The following is a 6668-nucleotide window of genomic DNA, read 5'->3' as shown; positions in this document are numbered from 1 at the left end:
GATATTGATTGAATTATAGCACATAAAAACCTTTTACTGGCACGGACGAGTTCACGGACGAGTTCACGGACGAGTTCAGGGAGGAGTTCACGGACAAGTTCACGGAGGACTTCAGGGACGAGTTCACGGACGAGTTCACGGACGAGTTCAGGGAGGAGTTCACGGACGAGTTCACGGACGAGTTCAGGGAGGAGTTCACGGACAAGTTCAGGGACGAGTTCAGGGACGAGTTCTGTCACTTTACCTGCCCTCAGCTGCTCTGCCACTTTACCTGCCCTCAGCTGCTCTGCCACTTTACCCGCTCTGTCACTTTACCTGCACTCAGCTGCTCTGTCACTTTACCTGCACTCAGCTGCTCTATCACTGTACCTGCCCTCAGCTGCTCTGTCACTTTACCTGCCCTCAGCTGCTCTGCCACTTTACCTGCCCTCAGCTGCTCTGCCACTTTACCTGCACTCAGCTGCTCTGCCACTTTACCTGCCCTCAGCTGCTCTGCCACTTTACCTGCCCTCAGCTGCTCTGCCACTTTACCTGCCCTCAGCTGCTCTGTCACTTTACCTGCCCTCAGCTGCTCTGCCACTTTACCTGCCCTCAGCTGCTCTGTCACTTTACCTGCCCTCAGCTGCTCTGTCACTTTACCTGCCCTCAGCTGCTCTGTCACTTTACCTGCCCTCAGCTGCTCTGCCACTTTACCTGCCCTCAGCTGCTCTGTCACTTTACCTGCCCTCAGCTGCTCTGTCACTTTACCTGCCCTCAGCTGCTCTGTCACTTTACCTGCCCTCAGCTGCTCTGCCACTTTACCTGCCCTCAGCTGCTCTGTCACTTTACCTGCCCTCAGCTGCTCTGTCACTTTACCTGCCCTCAGCTGCTCTGTCACTTTACCTGCCCTCAGCTGCTCTGTCACTTTACCTGCACTCAGCTGTGCTGTCACTTTACCTGCCCTCAGCTGCTCTGCCACTTTACCTGCCCTCAGCTGCTCTGTCACTTTACCTGCCCTCAGCTGCTCTGTCACTTTACCTGCCCTCAGCTGCTCTGTCACTTTACCTGCACTCAGCTGCTCTGTCACTTTACCTGCACTCAGCTGTGCTGTCCAGACTCTCTTATTAATTACTGCTGTTATATTCTCTGGCATATTTCAACAAGTGTGTCAATAGATAAAAAATGTACACGCTTGGCTCTAGATTAGAGGAATCAACCAGACCAGACTGTTAGCTACCTGATGGGCCAGCTAGAGGAATCAACCAGACCAGGCTGTTAGCTACCTGATGTGCCAGCTAGAGGAATCAACCAGACCAGGCTGTTAGCTACCTGATGGGCCAGCTAGAGGAATCAACCAGACCAGGCTGTTAGCTACCTGATGTGCCAGCTAGAGGAATCAACCAGACCAGGCTGTTAGCTACCCGATGGGCCAGCTAGAGGAATCAACCAACCAGACTGTTAGCTACCTGATGGGCCAGCTAGAGGAATCAACCAGACCAGGCTGTTAGCTACCTGATGTGCCAGCTAGAGGAATCAACCAGACCAGGCTGTTAGCTACCTGATGGGCCAGCTAGAGGAATCAACCAGACCAGGCTGTTAGCTACCCGATGGGCCAGCTAGAGGAATCAACCAGACCAGGCTGTTAGCTACCCGATGGGCCAGCTAGAGGAATCAGTCAGACCAGGCTGTTAGCTACCCGATGGGCCAGCTAGAGGAATCAACCAGACCAGGCTGTTAGCTACCTGATGGGCCAGCTAGAGGAATCAACCAGACCAGGCTGTTAGCTACCCGATGGGCCAGCTAGAGGAATCAACCAGACCAGGCTGTTAGCTACCCGATGGGCCAGCTAGAAGAATCAACCAGACCAGGCTGTTAGCTACCCGATGGGCCAGCTAGAGGAATCAACCAGACCAGGCTGTTAGCTACCTGATGGGCCAGCTAGAGGAATCAACCAGACCAGGCTGTTAGCTACCTGATGGGCCAGCTAGAGGAATCAACCAGACCAGGCTGTTAGCTACCTGATGGGCCAGCTAGAGGAATCAACCAGACCAGGCTGTTAGCTACCTGATGGGCCAGCTAGAGGAATCAACCAGACCAGGCTGTTAGCTACCTGATGGGCCAGCTAGAGGAATCAACCAGACCAGGCTGTTAGCTACCTGATGGGCCAGCTAGAGGAATCAACCAGACCAGGCTGTTAGCTACCTGATGGGCCAGCTAGAGGAATCAACCAGACCAGGCTGTTAGCTACCTGATGAGCCAGCTAGAGGAATCAACCAGACCAGGCTGTTAGCTACCTGATGGGCCAGCTAGAGGAATCAACCAGACCAGGCTGTTAGCTACCTGATGGGCCAGCTAGAGGAATCAACCAGACCAGGCTGTTAGCTACCTGATGGGCCAGCTAGAGGAATCAACCAGACCAGGCTGTTAGCTACCTGATGGGCCAGCTAGAGGAATCAACCAGACCAGGCTGTTAGCTACCTGATGGGCCAGCTAGAGGAATCAACCAGACCAGGCTGTTAGCTACCTGATGGGCCAGCTAGAGGAATCAACCAGACCAGGCTGTTAGCTACCTGATGGGCCAGCTAGAGGAATCAACCAGACCAGGCTGTTAGCTACCCGATGGGCCAGCTAGAGGAATCAACCAGACCAGGCTGTTAGCTACCTGATGGGCCAGCTAGAGGAATCAACCAGACCAGGCTGTTAGCTACCTGATGGGCCAGCTAGAGGAATTGCAAAAGAAGGGAGACTTGTTGGAAAACTTTTCGCGTCATAATAGATTTAGAGTTTTGGGGGTCGTAATCAATGCAGAAAGGGGGCAGAAAATTTCTACCTTTGTGAACAAGATGCTGAGTGAGATCTTGGAACTCGATACTGCTACACCTTTGGCCATAGAGAGGGGTCCACAGAACCACGCCTGCAGCCCAGAGCAGGCCTGGAGCGAAGGACACACAGAGGCCCATAGAACTGCACCTGCAGTCCAGAGAAGGCCCGGAGCAAAGGACACACAAAGGCCCATAGAACCGCGCCTGCAGCCCGGAGCAGGCCCGGAGCGAATGACACACAGAGGCCCACAGAACTGCACCTGCAGCCTGGAGCGAATGACACACAGAGGCCCACAGAACTGCACCTGCAGCCTGGAGCGAAGGACACACATAGGTCCAGCGCTATCATCGCGCGCCTTCTCAACTAAACAGGATATAATGCCGCTGTCGAGAACCAAGGGAGAACTATTCTACAGAGACAAACACGTATCTATCTTCAATGACTGCAGAGCTATTAGCGGAAGAGAAAAGATTACGACGGGATCAGGAGAGAACTGGCAGCCCAAAAACATCACATACTCTCTGATGTTCCCTGCGAAGCTGCGCGTCACCCATGAGAGTAAGACCCACATCTTGGATTCTGGACCTGATGCCGAGTCCTTCCTGCACTCCATTGGGATTACACCACCTTCCAGATCCGAGGACAGGGTCCGGGAAAAATATGCCGGGCTATGTGGCAAATTGTTGGGTCCAGAAGGAGTGAGAGACAGGACCCAAGGCCTAAGAAGTAGCCTAAATCCACCGTGGAACACTGTCCAGTCCACATTGACTACTGAAGTGACCCCTTCTTCTTAAGGACTGGAAACTACCTGGATTTATGCTCAATGCTCAATCATTGGGATCTTATTGCGGGACTAATTCATCCATCTTTGCCCTACAGTTTGTTGGGATGAGAAGGTATCAGAGGAGAGCTGGGGAAACATATGGAAAACACTAAAGTCACTACGTGGAACCAAACAAGGAATGTCAATTCAAAGTCGGTTTTTAATGAGCTAATAATCTCTCTCCACCTCTCTCTCTCTGATAAACTGAAATGTTTAACAAAATGCTGGAAAAATTAACATGCACCTTCAAAAGATGATGTGGTCTATATGGGGAACTGGAGAGAATGACATCAATCTGACAGCATAGACAGCATATAGGTATGGAGGTGTCTGGTCAGAGTTCCTGACATATCGTACGGGTCTTATGCTAGGTGCAAATAGGAGAGGGGACAAAGGACAGCCCTGTCTGGTACCTCTGTATATAGAGAAGCTATTTGACCTTAGCCCATTAGTAAGGACAGCAGCCTGAGGATCATCATATAAAACTTTCACCCATTTTATAAAGTTGTCCCCTAGACCAAATTTATTTAGAGCAAAGAATAGGTAAGACCACTCCACACGATCAAATGCTTTGTCAGCATCTAGGGAGAGCACAAGACCATCCATAGCACTTTGTTGGTAGGCTTAATCTAAATGGTAGAGCACAAGACCATCCATAGCACTTTGTTGGTAGGCTTAATCTAAATGGTATACTTATTCAGACTGTTGAAATATTTGCTCCATACAGCCAAAATGTACCCTTAACATGTTCTTAACTCCGCTCCTTAGTGAAGACAGAGAAGATACGTTGTGTATGTATGGTACATGTTCTTAACTCCGCTCCTTAGTGAAGACAGAGAAGATACGTTGTGTATGTATGGTACATGTTCCCGCTCCTTAGTGAAGACAGAGAAGATACGTTGTGTATGTATGGTACATGTTCTTTACGTGCTCTTTAATAAACGTTTTGGGGAAACATGTCGTTCAGTACAAACCGTTACGCAACTTAGCAAACGTTCAAGCCAACTGAAGGCACCGCTGGGTAACAGTTCTCACCTGCAGATGTCCTGAGAGGAGGGAGTTGTCCTGGAAACACTGCCAGGAGCCAATCCGGTCGTAGAACTGCTGGCCTGTAACAACCAATCACAGTACACTCCTTCACTTCAACAACCAATCACAGCACACGTCTTCACCTCTAACCAATCATCAGTGACTGGTGTCGACCAATCAAACAATCAACCAATCAATACCTTCAAGATTTTGCTGGATCGACTACCTGACCGACCTGGACCTTTAGTACTCTGTAGAGATGGAGAGAGAGAGGGAAGGCCAAAAAGATCATCAAGGTCAACAACCACCCGTGCCACTGCCTGTTCACCCCGCTATCATCCAGAAGGCGAGGTCAGTACAGGTGCATCAAAGCTGGACGAGAGACTGAAAAACAGCTTTCACTAACGTAGAGAGGCTGCTGCCTACATACAGACTCAAATCACTGGCCACTTTAATAAATGTAACAAATGGATTTAATAAAGGTATCACTAGTCACTTTAAATAATGCAACTTTAATAATGTTTACATACCCTACATTACTCATCTGTACATACTGTATTTTATACCATCTACTGCATCTTGCCTATGCCGCACGGCCATCACTCATCCATGTACATCCAAGATGGCGTAGCAGTCAGACGTCTTTGTCCTTCGTCGTGTCGTGTCCCGTGTATATATCTTTTTATATACTGTATTTTTTTATATATTTTTTTCTAAACCTCAACTTCAAAATACTCTCCTGCAACCCACCTCACCTGGATCTGTTTTTTTCTAAAGTATTTTTTATTTACCTCGGAACCGGAATCCCCGAACAGAAGCTAGCCAGCTCACTAGCTAGTAGTCAGCTAACCACTGCTAGCGGTCACCAGCTAACTTTTAGCTCGGAAAGCTCTCGCCAGTTTGTACAACGCGAACCAGAGCATACCGGACCTATTTTCTCTCCATATCCCCGGATTCCCACCGCAAGCTCTGGACCTATTCACCTGGATCATTGCAGTTAGCTAGCTGCTATCTGAGTGACTACTCCTGGCTAACGTCTGTGCCGAAGCAAGCACCAATTAGCCTAGAGCTATCCCATGCTAGGTCCAGTCCCCCGGCTAGCTGAAGAGGCCCATCAGCCACTCCTGGGCTACAATACCCGGATCCCTTCTACTGCCGGTACAGGGCACAGAACCCCGCCGATCCTTCACGACTGGACTACGACGTAATCTGCCCCTACATCGCGACGTCCACTGAATGCCCATCTGCTAGCCTGTTAGCCGCGGCTCTAGACATCCTACCATCATTACTCAATGCCCAGGTTTACCTCCAATGTACTCACATCCTACCATCATTACTCAATGCCCAGGTTTACCTCCAATGTACTCACATCCTACCATCATTACTCAATGCCCAGGTTTACCTCCAATGTACTCACATCCTACCATCATTACTCAATGCCCAGGTTTACCTCCAATGTACTCACATCCTACCATCATTACTCAATGCCCAGGTTTACCTCCAATGTACTCACATCCTACCATCATTACTCAATGCCCAGGTTTACCTCCAATGTACTCACATCCTACCATCATTACTCAATGCCCAGGTTTACCTCCAATGTACTCACATCCTACCATCATTACTCAATGCCCAGGTTTACCTCCAATGTACTCACATCCTACCATCATTACTCAATGCCCAGGTTTACCTCCAATGTACTCACATCCTACCATCATTACTCAATGCCCAGGTTTACCTCCAATGTACTCACATCCTACCATCATTACTCAATGCCCAGGGTTACCTCCAATGTACTCACATCCTACCATCATTACTCAATGCCCAGGTTTACCTCCAATGTACTCACATCCTACCATCATTACTCAATGCCCAGGTTTACCTCCAATGTACTCACATCCTACCATCATTACTCAATGCCCAGGTTTACCTCCAATGTACTCACATCCTACCATCATTACTCAATGCCCAGGTTTACCTCCAATGTACTCACATCCTACCATCATTACTCAAT

The 6668-nt window shown here is 49.3% G+C and overlaps 1 long non-coding RNA gene across 1 annotated transcript in view; it reads right to left on the bottom strand.

The window, feature by feature from the left end:
• Positions 1 to 4663: 4663 nt before the first annotated feature.
• LOC139579440 (uncharacterized) overlaps positions 4664 to 6668 on the bottom strand; it is an 8166-nt gene continuing 6161 nt past the window's right edge. The window contains exons 2-3 of the long non-coding RNA XR_011675747.1: positions 4855 to 4905; positions 4664 to 4734 (exon numbers count right to left, since the gene is read on the bottom strand). This is a non-coding gene — a long non-coding RNA (uncharacterized lncRNA). The remainder of the gene's footprint in view (positions 4735 to 4854; positions 4906 to 6668) is intronic.

The sequence above is a fragment of the Salvelinus alpinus genome, chromosome 6, assembly GCF_045679555.1.
Source record: "Salvelinus alpinus chromosome 6, SLU_Salpinus.1, whole genome shotgun sequence".
NCBI classification, from domain to species: domain Eukaryota; kingdom Metazoa; phylum Chordata; class Actinopteri; order Salmoniformes; family Salmonidae; genus Salvelinus; species Salvelinus alpinus.
The sequence above is the reverse complement of the archived record's forward strand: the minus strand, read 5'-3'. Positions and strand labels throughout refer to the sequence as shown.